Raw genomic sequence first — 15,313 nt, forward strand, 5'->3', positions numbered from 1 at the left:
AGGGGAAGGGAAATGGGCTGAGCCCATGTTGTGTTTGCAAAGGCCCCTTTCGAGCCAGGCAGGAGGCTTCGGCGTCGGACGGGTTTTTCGGTTGCACCACCGTCCCTATTGTGGGTGGGAATCAGGGCTGGGGTGCCAGGGGTGTGCTGCGCGTGCTTGAGACAATCCGGGGTCCCTTGTGGGTCAGCGGGGGGATGCGGCGTCCCGGCTAGAGGGCAGGGCTAGCGTCGCGTCCCCCGCGTTCCGTTCTTCCCTTGCGGCGTTGTCTTCGTGTCATGCCTGTTAGGGAGGCTTTGAGCGGTATCTGCGTGCGGGCTTCCCGTTGGGTGAATTGAGGGTAGACTAGGCGGCCACCCGGGGCAGCCGTGAGGATGAAGGGATAGGTGTGTGTGGCTTATTCCTTTGAAGGGCTGGGCACGGGCAAGCCTATAATTAGCAGTTAGTGCCAGTGGCACTTCTGCCTGACACCTTGAGTCACTGTGGGCCCTTTGTTTCTGTCTTCCTTCGATAGCTCAGTTGGTAGAGCGGAGGACTGTAGGCTTAATTAATTCTTGTGGGAATCCTTAGGTCGCTGGTTCAACTCCGGCTCGAAGGAAGTGGCTTTTGTTTCCTTCGTGACACGCTCTTCTTTGGAGCTCCCACTCTGGCTATTACCGTCTTTTACTCCATTCGTGCGAGACTGGCCGTTGGAAATCTGCTGCATTTAAAGCACCACTTGCCGCTACTTTCATCTACCACACCTGCTTCCAAGGACCTAGGGCACAGCTGACGCCTTTATAGGCAGAGTTCCTTTTTCTTCGCCCACCCGCACTCACAGCGTAGACATCTAGCTATCGATGTCAGGCTTCAGAAGTGCCATTGATCACCCTGGTAGCCCGGGGCGCCTTTGCCATAAAAAAACCTGTCCGTAGCTATGTCCCCACGCTGTCTTCGGTGTTTTTCGCATGGGTCAGAGGTGGCGGGGGGACGGCTTTTCTGGCGGCAGAGGGGAGGGGAACGTAGCGGGAAAAAAAAAAGGCCCTTTAGTCGCTGAGAGTTCCTTGTCCTTCAGGCTCAACCGATTGTGTGCGCTGCTGACGGCGGGCTATTATGCTCCTCGTTGTAGCAATGTGTGCCTTTCAGCGGTTTGCTCTCTCTTTGTCCATCTTTCCTCCGCGTCACAGAGCTCAGTTTATGGAGTAGTGTGAGGGCGCGGCTCTATTTCTTTCCTTTCCATCACATTTGTAGAGCTGGGATTTCTTCTTGGGCAACCGTGATTGCACAGAGTGTGTGAGAGGCTTCTGGCGGAGAATTGCTACAAACGCGATCTCGCGGAATTTCTGTCAAGGAGCTGCCGGGGTATCCCGTAGATAATCTGAAGCTTTGCTGTCCTTGGCCTGTGCACCGAATAGGCGCCGTGAGGCAAGGAGGCAACTCGACCCCTTTATTTTGCTGTCTTTGCTCTTCTTGTTGTCGTGAACGGAGGCATTAGGTACGTGTGAGTGTGCAAGGCATGGGCGTGTGTGAGCTTCTCTGATGGTCTTTGGAAAGGTGTATTAGTTGAAAGGCCAGAAAGGGGAGCAGCGTTGTTTGCTATGTCCCGTGTCCTTGTTGAGTGGAGGTCCTTTACGCTTGCCCAGCACCTTGGAAAGGTAGTTTGTTCTGCGGTGTGAAGAGATGTCTGGAATGGGTTTGCGCTGAGTTGAGAGTGGGTGGCGGAGGAGGTGGGGCCCCTTGTGGCTATGTGGGGAATTAGCTCAAGTGGTAGAGCGCTCGCTTCGCATGTGAGAGGTAGTGGGATCGATGCCCGCATTCTCCAAGCTGCTGCTCTTTCCCTCTCTCTTTTTTCCCCCAACCCGCTTGCACCCACATACACCCTTGACGTCTGCACAGAAAGGAGCGTTCCGGTCCACTCTTGTCTTTGCGGCAAGCCTTTTGTCCTCAGGCAGCCAAAGGGGCAGCTACTCTTTCAGAAGCCTGTGTGTCTGAGTTCTTTTCTTTTGCGAGTCTCTTTGTGTTTGTTTTTCCTGAGGTAGGCGTGGGAGGCCGAGTCGGGTGTGAAAGGGTGGGAGTGGGAATGTGTCAATTATTGGCGAAGGGGAAGGGAAATGGGCTGAGCCCATGTTGTGTTTGCAAAGGCCCCTTTCGAGCCAGGCAGGAGGCTTCGGCGTCGGACGGGTTTTCGGTTGCACCACCGTCCCTATTGTGGGTGGGAATCAAGTCTGGGGTGCCAGGGGTGTGCTGCGCGTGCTTGAGACAATCCGGGGTCCCTTGTGGGTCAGCGGGGGGATGCGGCATCCCGGCTAGAGGGCAGGGCTAGCGTCGCGTCCCCCGCGTTCCGTTCTTCCCTTGCGGCGTTGTCTTCGTGTCATGCCTGTTAGGGAGGCTTTGAGCGGTATCTGCGTGCGGGCTTCCCGTTGGGTGAATTGAGGGTAGACTAGGCGGCCACCCGGGGCAGCCGTGAGGATGAAGGGATAGGTGTGTGTGGCTTATTCCTTTGAAGGGCTGGGCACGGGCAAGCCTATAATTAGCAGTTAGTGCCAGTGGCACTTCTGCCTGACACCTTGAGTCACTGTGGGCCATTTGTTTCTGTCTTCCTTCGATAGCTCAGTTGGTAGAGCGGAGGACTGTAGGCTTAATTAATTCTTGTGGGAATCCTTAGGTCGCTGGTTCAACTCCGGCTCGAAGGAAGTGACTTTTGTTTCCTTCATGACACGCTCTTCTTTGGAGCTCCCACTCTGGCCATTGCCGTCTTTTACTCCATTCGTGCGAGACTGGCCGTTGGAAATCTGCTGCATTTAAAGCACCACTTGCCGCTACTTTCATCTACCACACCTGCTTCCAAGGACCTAGGGCACAGCTGACGCCTTTATAGGCAGAGTTCCTTTTTCTTCGCCCACCCGCACTCACAGCATAGACATCTAGCTATCGATGTCAGGCTTCAGAAGTGCCATTGATCACCCTGGTAGCCCGGGGCGCCTTTGCCATAAAAAAACCTGTCCGTAGCTATGTCCCCACGCTGTCTTCGGTGTTTTTCGCATGGGTCAGAGATGGCGGGGGGACGGCTTTTCTGGCGGCAGAGGGGAGGGGAACGTAGCGGGAAAAAAAAAAGGCCCTTTAGTCGCTGAGAGTTCCTTGTCCTTCAGGCTCAACCGATTGTGTGCGCTGCTGACAGCGGGCTATTATGCTCCTCGTTGTAGCAATGTGTGCCTTTCAGCGGTTTGTTCTCTCTTTGTCCATCTTTCCTCCGCGTCACAGAGCTCAGTTTATGGAGTAGTGTGGGGGCGCGGCTCTATTTCTTTCCTTTCCATCACATTTGTAGAGCTGGGATTTCTTCTTGGGCAACCGTGATTGCACAGAGTGTGTAAGAGGCTTCTGGCGGAGAATTGCTACAAACGCGATCTCGCGGAATTTCTGTCAAGGAGCTGCCGGGCTATCCCGTAGATAATCTGAAGCTTTGCTGTCCTTGGCCTGTGCACCGAATAGGCGCAGTGAGGCAAGGAGGCAACTCGACCCCTTTATTTTGCTGTCTTTGCTCTTTTTGTTGTCGTGAACGGAGGCGTTAGGTACGTGTGAGTGTGCAAGGCATGGGCGTGTGTGAGCTTCTCTGATGGTCTTTGGAAAGGTGTATTAGTTGAAAGGCCCGAAAGGGGAGCAGCGTTGTTTGCTATGTCCCGTGTCCTTGTTGAGTGGAGGTCCTTTACGCTTGCCCAGCACCTTGGAAAGGTAGTTTGTTTTGCGGTGTGAAGAGATGTCTGGAATGGGTTTGCGCTGAGTTGAGAGTGGGTGGCGGAGGAGGTGGGGCCACTTATGGCTATGTGGGGAGTTAGCTCAAGTGGTAGAGCGCTCGCTTAGCATGTGAGAGGTAGTGGGATCGATGCCCGCATTCTCCAAGCTGCTGCTCTTTCCCTCTTTCTTTTTTCCCCCAACCCGCTTGCACCCACATACACCCTTGACGTCTGCGCAAAAAGGAGCGTTCCGGTCCACTCTTGTCTTTGCGGCAAGCCTTTTGTCCTCAGGCAGCCAAAGGGGCAGCTACTCTTTCAGAAGCCTGTGTGTCTGAGTTCTTTTCTTTTGCGAGTCTCTTTGTGTTTGTTTTTCCTGAGGTAGGCGTGGGAGGCCGAGTCGGGTGTGAAAGGGTGGGAGTGGGAATGTGTCAATTATTGGCGAAGGGGAAGGGAAATGGGCTGAGCCCATGTTGTGTTTGCAAAGGCCCCTTTCGAGCCAGGCAGGAGGCTTCGGCGTCGGACGGGTTTTCGGTTGCACCACCGTCCCTATTGTGGGTGGGAATCAGGGCTGGGGTGCCAGGGGTGTGCTGCGCGTGCTTGAGACAATCCGGGGTCCCTTGTGGGTCAGCGGGGGGATGCGGCGTCCCGGCTAGAGGGCAGGGCTAGCGTCGCGTCCCCCGCGTTCCGTTCTTCCCTTGCGGCGTTGTCTTCGTGTCATGCCTGTTAGGGAGGCTTTGAGCGGTATCTGCGTGCGGGCTTCCCGTTGGGTGAATTGAGGGTAGACTAGGCGGCCACCCGGGGCAGCCGTGAGGATGAAGGGATAGGTGTGTGTCGCTTATTCCTTTGAAGAGCTGGGCACGGGCAAGCCTATAATTAGCAGTTAGTGCCAGTGGCACTTCTGCCTGACACCTTGAGTCACTGTGGGCCCTTTGTTTCTGTCTTCCTTCGATAGCTCAGTTGGTAGAGGGGAGGACTGTAGGCTTAATTAATTCTTGTGGGAATCCTTAGGTCGCTGGTTCAACTGCGGCTCGAAGGAAGTGGCTTTTGTTTCCTTCGTGACACGCTCTTCTTTGGAGCTCCCACTCTGGCTATTACCGTCTTTTACTCCATTCGTGCGAGACTGGCCGTTGGAAATCTGCTGCATTTAAAGCACCAGTTGCCGCTACTTTCATCTACCACACCTGCTTCCAAGGACCTAGGGCACAGCTGACGCCTTTATAGGCAGAGTTCCTTTTTCTTCGCCCACCCGCACTCAGAGCGTAGACATCTAGCTATCGATGTCAGGCTTCAGAAGTGCCATTGATCACCCTGGTAGCCCGGGGCGCCTTTGCCATAAAAAAAACCTGTCCGTAGCTATGTCCCCACGCTGTCTTCGGTGTTTTTCGCATGGGTCAGAGGTGGCGGGGGGACGGCTTTTCTGGCGGCAGAGGGGAGGGGAATGTAGCGGGAAAAAAAAAAGGCCCTTTAGTCGCTGAGAGTTCCTTGTCCTTCAGGCTCAACCGATTGTGTGCGCTGCTGACGGCGGGCTATTATGCTCCTCGTTGTAGCAATGTGTGCCTTTCAGCGGTTTGCTCTCTCTTTGTCCATCTTTCCTCCGCGTCACAGAGCTCAGTTTATGGAGTAGTGTGAGGGCGCGGCTCTATTTCTTTCCTTTCCATCACATTTGTAGAGCTGGGATTTCTTCTTGGGCAACCGTGATTGCACAGAGTGTGTGAGAGGCTTCTGGCGGAGAATTGCTACAAACGCGATCTCGCGGAATTTCTGTCAAGGAGCTGCCGGGCTATCCCGTAGATAATCTGAAGCTTTGCTGTCCTTGGCCTGTGCACCGAATAGGCGCCGTGAGGCAAGGAGGCAACTCGACCCCTTTATTTTGCTGTCTTTGCTCTTCTTGTTGTCGTGAACGGAGGCATTAGGTACGTGTGAGTGTGCAAGGCATGGGCGTGTGTGAGCTTCTCTGATGGTCTTTGGAAAGGTGTATTAGTTGAAAGGCCAGAAAGGGGAGCAGCGTTGTTTGCTATGTCCCGTGTCCTTGTTGAGTGGAGGTCCTTTACGCTTGCCCAGCACCTTGGAAAGGTAGTTTGTTTTGCGGTGTGAAGAGATGTCTGGAATGGGTTTGCGCTGAGTTGAGAGTGGGTGGCGGAGGAGGTGAGGCCCCTTGTGGCTATGTGGGGAATTAGCTCAAGTGGTAGAGCGCTCGCTTCGCATGTGAGAGGTAGTGGGATCGATGCCCGCATTCTCCAAGCTGCTGCTCTTTCCCTCTCTGTTTTTTCCCCCAACCCGCTTGCACCCACATACACCCTTGACGTCTGCGCAGAAAGGAGCGTTCCGGTCCACTCTTGTCTTTGCGGCAAGCCTTTTGTCCTCAGGCAGCCAAAGGGGCAGCTACTCTTTCAGAAGCCTGTGTGTCTGAGTTCTTTTCTTTTGCGAGTCTCTTTGTGTTTGTTTTTCCTGAGGTAGGCGTGGGAGGCCGAGTCGGGTGTGAAAGGGTGGGAGTGGGAATGTGTCAATTATTGGCGAAGGGGAAGGGAAATGGGCTGAGCCCATGTTGTGTTTGCAAAGGCCCCTTTCGAGCCAGGCAGGAGGCTTCGGCGTCGGACGGGTTTTCGGTTGCACCACCGTCCCTATTGTGGGTGGGAATCAGGGCTGGGGTGCCAGGGTTGTGCTGCGCGTGCTTGAGACAATCCGGGGTCCCTTGTGGGTCAGCGGGGGGATGCGGCGTCCCGGCTAGAGGGCAGGGCTAGCGTCGCGTCCCCCGCGTTCCGTTCTTCCCTTGCGGCGTTGTCTTCGTGTCATGCCTGTTAGGGAGGCTTTGAGCGGTATCTGCGTGCGGGCTTCCCGTTGGGTGAATTGAGGGTAGACTAGGCGGCCACCCGGGGCAGCCGTGAGGATGAAGGGACAGGTGTGTGTGGCTTATTCCTTTGAAGGGCTGGGCACGGGCAAGCCTATAATTAGCAGTTAGTGCCAGTGGCACTTCTGCCTGACACCTTGAGTCACTGAGGGCCCTTTATCTCTGTCTTCCTTCGATAGCTCAGTTGGTAGAGCAGAAGACTGTAGGCTTAATTAATTCTCCTGGGAATTCTTAGGTCGCTGGTTCAACTCCGGCTTGAAGAAAATGCCTTTTGTTTCCTTCGTGACACGCTCTTCTTTGGAGCTCCCACTCTGGCCATTGCCGTCTTTTACTCCATTCGTGCGAGACTGGCCGTTGGAAATCTGCTGCATTTAAAGCACCACTTGCTGCTAATTTCTTCTGCCACACCGGCTTCCAAGGACCTAGGGCACAGCTGACGCCTTTATAGGCAGAGTTCCTTTTTCTTCGCCCACCCGCACTCACAGCGTAGACATCTAGCTATCGATGTCAGGCTTCAGAAGTGCCATTGATCACCCTGGTAGCCCGGGGCGCCTTTGCCATAAAAAAACCTGTCCGTAGCTATGTCCCCACGCTGTCTTCGGTGTTTTTCGCATGGGTCAGAGGTGGCGGGTGGACGGCGTTTCTGGCGGCAGAGGGGAGGGGAACGTAGCGGGAAAAGAAAAGGCCCTTTAGTCGCTGAGAGTTCCTTGTCCTTCAGGCTCAACCAATTGTGTGCGCTGCTGACGGCGGGTTTGCGCATAGTTGAGAGTGGGTGGCGGAAGAGGTGAGGCACCTTGTGGCTATGTGTGGAATTAGCCCAGGGTGCCTTTGTCATAAAATAGCCTGTCCATAGCTATGTCCCCAGGCTGTCTTTGGAGGTTTTCGCATGAGTCAGAGGTCCCAGGCTGGTAGTGAGGAGGAGGATGTAGGGGATAAGAAAAAGCCCTTTATTCCCTGAAAGTCCTTTATCTTTCAGTCTTAACCAGAGCTACCCTTTTAAAAAATACCATCCTTTCTTGTACTCTATACTCCATAATCTTTATAGAGATATGTGTTTAATCTGAGTATGGTATTACTAAGAGAAACTTTATGCGAGGTCTGTTGTGTGAGGTGTCATTGGAAAGGTTTTGATTTACTGAATGTGGTCATCCACTTCATATGGATGTTTCATTTCTATACCTCTAGTGTAGGATATTGACTTTTTACAATTACTGCTATGCTTTCACCTGTGGAATGCCCACCATGTAGATGCAATCAGTCTGGAATGGGCTATTATGGAGAACAGTAGGTTTTTGAAGATACTGATCTCTCTCCTTCCTTAGAAATTTTCTAGGGCTATTTCTAAGAGCAGGTCTCCAGAGCCAGTAGTTACAGTGCCCCTTAGAAAACGCCAGAGGAAAATCACTGTTGTGTGTTCACACTGAGAGCTGTTCACTCGTGTGTGACTTGCGATACTATTCGGAGTGGTGCAGTCTTGGCAGCTATCCTACAGAGCACCTCTTTTTCTTTTGTTGTTAAGCCTTGTGGGAAGGCGGGAGGTGTCACGGGGCATCCTAGATCCTGTCCCAATGTCCCGTGATGCATTGCTTTGCATTCCAGCAATCCCTATGCTTCCATCTGCATTTGGCACCATCTTTTAATGGTTTGTGTACTGCGTGCTCTTCCTTGCCTCTTTTGAGCTGTAGGAATGGATCCCAAGCTGTTGACCAGGATGCTGCTCACACTGACTAACATGTTACGAGTGGCAGTGGAGTTACTCCTTAAACTGCAAAGGCAAGAGGAGTGCGACATTGACTCACCATGCATACTAGCTATGACACGAGATTGCTTGTGGCATTCACGGAGGTGCTGACCACAGTGGAACACTGCTTTTGTGCTCAGGAAACAATCACTGACTAGTGGGATCACATTGTGCTGTACATCTGGGATGACGAGTCGTGGCTGCAAAACTTTCATATCAGGAAAGCCACATTCATGGGACTGTGTGATGAGCTTCCTCCAGCCCTTTGGCAGAAAGACATGTCATGCAGGTCTCATTTTCAACGTAAATGACGTTGTGGATAGACATATGCACAAATGAGCTTCCCTAACAGTAGAGGGGCGATAGATGGCATGCGTATTCCAATTCTGGCACCAGACCACTTAGCCTCTGAATACAGTAATTGCAAGATGTATTTCTGAATGGTTATCCAGGTGCTTATGGATCACCGTGGGCTTTTCACAGACATTAACGCAGACTGATCCGGAAAGGTGCTTGACGCATGGAACTTTCTGAACACTGGCCTGTTTAAGAAGCTGCAAGCAGGGACTTTCTTCCCTGACCAGAAAATCACCATAAGGGTAGTCAAAATGCTGATTGTGATCCTGGGAGACCCTGCCTACCCCTTAATGCTGTGGCTCATGAAGTCATTCACGGAGCACCTTAACAGCAGCAAGGAGCAGTTCAACAACAGGCTGAGCAAGTGCAGAATGACTGTGGAATTGTGCATTTGGCTGTTTAAAAGCCCGCTGGCAATGCCTGTACGGGACTCTGGAAATGGCCAATGACAATATTCCTGTGCTTATAGGCGCGTGTTATATGCTTCATAATATTTGTGAAGGGAAGGGTGAAAGCTTCACTCAGGACTGGACCGCAGAGGCTTAGTGCCTAGAGGCCGAGTTTGAACAGCCAAAGACCAGGGCTCTTAGAGAGGCAAAGCACAGGGTGATTGGTGCACATGATGCAAGAAGGGGCCTTAACATAATTGTATGTTGCTTTGCAGTGCTCTTTTTGCTTTCACTTAATAAAATAAAGATTGCTTTCGAACAAAGACAATTATTTAATTGAAAGACAACAACCAGAGAAGAGAGTCAAACGAAAAAAATCAGCAGCAGGGAGGGAGACGGGGGACGAGAGAGTCTCAAGAGGAGGAAGGGTTCCAGGATGGCTACAGATTTATATGTCCAGGATCATACCCAGCCTTCTCCCTTGGAGTACAATGCAGCGGGTGCTGTACTTCAGCAGGGCCAAACTGTGGAGGGATGGGTGTTGAGTGCAGTGGGTAGTGGGAGTCCACACTGCTGGACTGTGAGGAGGGAGGAGTGGAATGCTGCGGGTAGAGAGTGGAGCCAGGAGGTCGATAAGAGTGTGTTGGGTGGGGGAGGGGCACATGGGAAAGTGTTTTGCGACAGCGGCTGCAGGGGTGGGCGGGTGCGGACCTGCTTGGTTTGAAGAGCTAATATCACCTGGAGCATGTCTGCTTCGTGCTCCATAACTGTTAAGAGCCACTCCATGGCTTCTTTCTGGTGTGCTGTGTTCTCCCTTTGGTCCCTCTTCTTGCTGTCCCACTACTCCTTCAATTCTTTTTTCTCGGTGGCGGAGTGTGTGACGTGCAGTCTATATGGTTTTATAAAATATGGTAATAAGTGAATATAATATAACTGGAATATGTTTCATGCAAAAGGTGTCTTGTAAGGTATCATTACAAAGCTTATAATCTACTGAGTGTGATCATCCTATTTGTATAAATGTACCACTCTTGTATCTGGGACTAAAAATATGAAATATAACTGAGGGCCTATTGTAATTATGCAAAGTGTGGGCCATTGATGGTGGTTTGGAATCTTGATGGCTCCCATCAACCAGGACAATTGACTGGGGCTCTGTTTGCAAGTAAGCCTTCCTGTGAGTCAGGCTGGGCGGAATGAAGGCTTGGGGTCTTACAGTGACATGTGATCATGTCACATGAACCGGAATCCCTCTTTAACCTGGTGCTTTTCCAATGGCCGGGGGGGCGGGTGGCGTGGAAACCCAGAGAGAGACAAAGGATTCCCGCCTTATGCAAAAGATATATAAAGGGGTGGAAAAGAACAAAGAAGGAGCCATCATGAAGAATCCCCTAGCTACCCCCTGAGCTGGAACAAGAGCTGGAACAGGGGAAAGAATTGTGCCCAGGCCTGGAAGGTGCCCATTCTGAGGAGAAAAAATTACTGAAGCATCTCTGAGGGTGAGATTCTCTGTATTCAGTTTGATTAGACATAGATTTGCACATTTTATTTTATTTTGCTTGGTGACTTACTTTGTTCTGTGTTACACTTGGAACCACTTAAATCCTACTTTCTGTATTTAATAAAATCACTTTTTACTTATTAACTCAGAGTATGTATTAATACCTGGGAGAGCAAACAACTGTGCATATCTCTCTATCAGTGTTATAGAGGGCAAACAATTTATGAGTTTACACTGCATAAGCTTTATACAGGTTAACACGGATTTATTTAGGTTTAGACCCCATTGGGGTTGGGCATCTGAGTGTTAAAGACAAGCACACTTCTGTGGACTGTTTTCAGGTAAACCTGCAGGTTTGGGGCAAGTAATTCAGACCCTGGGTCTGTGTTGGAGCAGAAGGGAGTGTCTGGCTCAGCAAGACAGCATGCTGGAGTCCTGAGCTGGCAGGGAAAGCAGGGGTAGAGGAAGTCTTGGCACATCAGGTGGCAGCTCCCAAGGGGGTTTCTGTGATCCAACTCATCACAGAGTGCATCATAATTTTACGCATAAAGTTCTCCTTAGTTCTTCTTGGCCGCTTTCTAATTCTGCTCAGCCATTCTGCCACCGATAACAAAGAGAGAGGCTGTGCTTCCAAGGTCATCTCTGTGATGTTTAAATGCAACAGTTTACAGAAGCAGTATTGTTTGCAACAAAGACAACACTTATTCAGTGCTTTAAAACACAGCCACTCACACACCTGTCACTAACTGGCTGACCCCAGGCAAGCACACATGAGCCACAAGACCCTCAAAATGGTGAGTAGCCTCAGGGGCAGGGTAAATCACTGTTCCTGGACCCTGCTGTACACTGGGCATGTGGCTCTTGGGCACTTGGGGAGAGCCAGCACTGTAGGGTGGGCCAGGTAATCATTCGTGTCCCAACACTTTCCACAGGAAGTGATCATTATGGAAGATATCTCACTGCTGAGGGTGAGCAGGGAATCAAGGGATGGTCTTCTCCAAGCATGAGGCTTCTGCCCTGGCGCCTATGCAGCTAGCCTGCGTGCAGCATTGGTCCCCCCACCCGTCATGGCAAAGTGGAGTGGGAAAGTTACCATTAATCGGGCAACAAACAAAGCAGCTCTGCCAAGGAACCTGTGGCAGCGGATTGCCCAGTATGTCCACAAGAGTTTCCTGGAGATCTCTGAGGGAGATTCCCATGAAGTGAGGGAGTCAATCAATAGTCTGTTCTGCTTCTCAGGCTACACATGAGATGGGACACAAGCCTGCTTTCTGCAACCCTCCTGCCCCCAACAACTGGCTTCAGCAATTCCCAAAATCAGATCCACTTATCAGGGGCCTCCTCTCCTGTTTGCGCTTTGCCAAGCTCCAATTGCTGTGACTGGCTAGGCTTCTCCAGGGTAGAAAAGAACTCCTGACTGCATACATCTCTGGCCTCTGAGTCATCCTCGGCCTCTGGGTCCCTCTCCCCCTCTTCGTCCAAGATTGTCTCCTCCTGACTCGGTCCACTCTCGACTGGCACGCAAGCCAACCAAGTATCCAGAGGGTCCTTCCAAGTGGAGGTGGGGTTGCCACCGAGTGTCATGTCCAGCTCTTTGTAGAACTGGCAGCTTGTGGGTGCAGCACCAGAGTGGCGGTTTGCCTCCCGCACTTTGTGGTAGGTGTTCCGCAGCTCCTTCACTTTGAGTATGCACTGCAGTATGTCCCAGTCATGGCCCCTTTCTATCATGCGTCTAGAAATCTGTCCATAGGTATCATAATTCCGATGGCTGGAGCGCAGCTGTGTCTGCACTGCCTCCTCTCCCCAAATGCCGATGAGGTCCAGCAACTTGGCATTGCTCCAAGATGGGGATCACCTGGGGCATTGAGCAGGCATGGCCATCTGGAAAGAAGCGCTGAGACCACTTCATGCATCACCGAGCAAATGGGAAGGGGACTTTCAAATTTGCAAAGGAGTGTACGGGGTGGGGCTGACAATTGGTTACCTGAGGACAGGGCAGTAGAGGTCAAACCAATGGCCAGAGAGGTGAGAACAGGCATTGTGGGACACCTCCCGGAGGCCAATTGCAGCGTTGTAATCACCACAGTGTCTACACTGGCACAGCAGCACTGTAGCCCCAGTGCAGAAAGCTCTACGCCTCTCGTCGGGGTGGTTTTTTTAAGAGTGCTGCAACTGCGCAGTTTCTGTGCACTAAGTGGCTTGGCAGTGCACCTCGGGACTTACAGCACTCAAAACTGCTTTACTGAGCACAAACTTGCCAGTGTAGACAGGGCCTAAGACACTGCAGGGTCATGTGATCATGTCACCTGGTAGTGGACACCATCTTTGACTGCAGGTATTTTTCAACTAGGAGAGGGTGGGGGTCAAACTGGGAACCAAATTATTCCTGCCATATGCAAATCCTATTTAAGGCTGGGGAGTGAGTGAGTTAATCTGGTTTCTTCTCTACTGCCTCCTTACCCAAGAAGGAAGACTGCTGAAAACACCTGAATAAATGAACTAAGCTAGGTCGTGGGGCTGAACCCAGGCGAGAAAAGTCTAGTCTGTGAAAGGAATATCTGGATATTTTCGCTGCATAGTGAACAACAACATAAAGCATGTGTAGAGCTGACACTAAACAGTACACAGAGGTCATGAAAGAGAACACATGGTCTGGGAGTACTAACAGAGACAAACTCTAATATCATCATGTGGGCAATTCAGGGTTTGTTCCAAAGCCCAGCAAAGTCGATGGGAGGCCACCCTTAAAGAAAACAGAGTGAAGTAACAATTTGAATAACTCAAGAGGAGGGCTGATCAGATGCTGCATTTATATGGTTATGGGAACATAGCAGAGACAGATTAAGATTTATTGGGGCCCTGGGCACAAAGAACATGTGGGCCTCCCACAGCCTGGGGAACTAGAAGCATCAGAACCAGGTGGGGACATAGGTTGGGGCTGCTCTCTGGCACTTCGGCCCCCGCCCAGGGCAGGCAGAGGGTCTGAGAATCCCCACAGAAGCCCAGGCTCCCTGGGCAGCTCTTACCGTGGCCTGGCTCCAGCTTCTCACCTGGCCAGGGGCAGGGCCTCAGAGGGAAGAGGAGGAGTAGGGTACAGGGATACAGTTCTGGCACTGGTGGCCCCCCTACTTCTACCCAGGTTCTGGCACTCCTGAGGGGCCCCCAGCTTGGCTGAGGTCCCTGGGCACAGGTCTCATGGGCCTGTGCATTAATCCACCACTAGAACATAGAGTTACAGTAGTAAGGTTTAAAAAAACAACAGATTTCATAAGCCAATGGTCTGAGCCACTGTATTAGTTCCCATGCCCCTAAGAGTGTTCACAGACATAATTTGAATTCCATGCTGCCTTTGTGACCTGCTGTTGATCAAGCTGGAGGGGTTACATGCTCTTTTGGAGCCCAGTATTAGAATTCAAATTGACCTTGACAAATTGGAGAATTGGTCTGAAATCAACAAGATGCCATTCAGTAGAGACAAGTGCAAAGTACTTCACTTAGGAAAGAAAAAAAATTGAACGCACAAACTACAAAATGGGGAATAAGTGACTAGGCTGTAGTACTGCAGAAGAGGATCTAGGAGTTATAGTAGATCAGTGGTTGAAAATGCATCAACAGTGATGCGGTTATGAAAAGGGCAAAATAATTCTGGTTTGTATTAATAGAAGTGTAATATGTAAGACTCGGGAAGTAATGGCCCCATTCTACTTGACAGTGATTGGGCCTCAGATGGAGTAGTGTGTCTAGTTCTAGGTGCCACACTTTACAAAATATATAGATAAATTGGAGAGCCTGCAGAGAAGTAGTTTAGGAAATACAACCTAAAATAAGTAGTAGTTTAGGAAATACAACCTGTGAGGAAAGGTTGAAAGAACTTGCCATGTTTAGTCTAGACAATGGAAGACTGAAGGGGGAAATCTGTTAACAGTCTTCAAATATGTAAAAGGTGAGGCTGGTGATCAACTCTTCTCCATGTCAACTTAAAGTAGGACAAGAAGTATTGGGCTTTATCTACAGCAAAGGAGATTTAGGTTAGATACACCTCTACCCTGCTATAACGCTGTCCTCAGGAGCCAAACAAATCTTACCACGTTATAGGTGAAACCACATTATATCCAGCTTGCTTTGATCTGCTGGAGCGTGCAGCCCCGGCCCCAGAGTGCTGCTTTACTGCATTATATCCAAATTTGTGTTATATCAGGTCGCGTTATATTGGGGTAGAGGTGTATTAGGAAAACCTTGTGTTGATTCCTATTATAGATTTCAGTCTCTTTATCTTACAGTCATTAATTAAAGTATTGGGTGTCTGTGTGCAAACACATTTTAAAAAAATCCTGGGAATTAATGTAGGGCTTTGAACAGCCAATTAATTTATTTTTTCCTCCCTTCCTTTTGAAAATGGAGAGAGATGACACAAGCTTTATATAATATTTTATATTATACTATGAGAGAAGGATTCCCAGGTGAAATAAGTAGTTGTGCCATGCTTTTTGTGAACATCTCCTGTTTATTACAACATATTAGTTATGAATAGCTCTGAGGAGTAAATCCATAATTTCATTGCTTAAGGGTCAGAGATTTCATCAGATTATTGTTAAGTTTAGTGTCGAGTAACAATATGACATGAGTATAAGACAGAATTCCTAGTGAAAATATTTTTCCATACACTGTCATAGAGCAGAGGGAATATAAAATGTATTATGCTTTTCATGGCTGTGATATGTCTCGGGGTGCCCAGGACTGTGAGTCACCTGGTTGCCCTGTCCCTCCAAG

General features: G+C 50.5%; 3 non-coding genes across 3 annotated transcripts; all 3 read left to right on the top strand.

Moving 5' to 3' along the window:
* Positions 1 to 501: 501 nt before the first annotated feature.
* On the top strand, positions 502 to 595 carry TRNAY-GUA (transfer RNA tyrosine (anticodon GUA)). The gene is made up of 2 exons: positions 502 to 538; positions 560 to 595. It is a non-coding gene; the product is annotated as a tRNA-Tyr (tRNA).
* Positions 596 to 2,575: 1,980 nt separating this feature from the next.
* Positions 2,576 to 2,669, top strand: TRNAY-GUA (transfer RNA tyrosine (anticodon GUA)). The gene is made up of 2 exons: positions 2,576 to 2,612; positions 2,634 to 2,669. It is a non-coding gene; the product is annotated as a tRNA-Tyr (tRNA).
* Positions 2,670 to 4,649: 1,980 nt separating this feature from the next.
* Positions 4,650 to 4,743, top strand: TRNAY-GUA (transfer RNA tyrosine (anticodon GUA)). The gene is made up of 2 exons: positions 4,650 to 4,686; positions 4,708 to 4,743. It is a non-coding gene; the product is annotated as a tRNA-Tyr (tRNA).
* Positions 4,744 to 15,313: the final 10,570 nt, after the last annotated feature.

This window comes from Gopherus flavomarginatus, chromosome 2 (genome assembly GCF_025201925.1).
Source record: "Gopherus flavomarginatus isolate rGopFla2 chromosome 2, rGopFla2.mat.asm, whole genome shotgun sequence".
NCBI lineage: Eukaryota > Metazoa > Chordata > Testudines > Testudinidae > Gopherus > Gopherus flavomarginatus.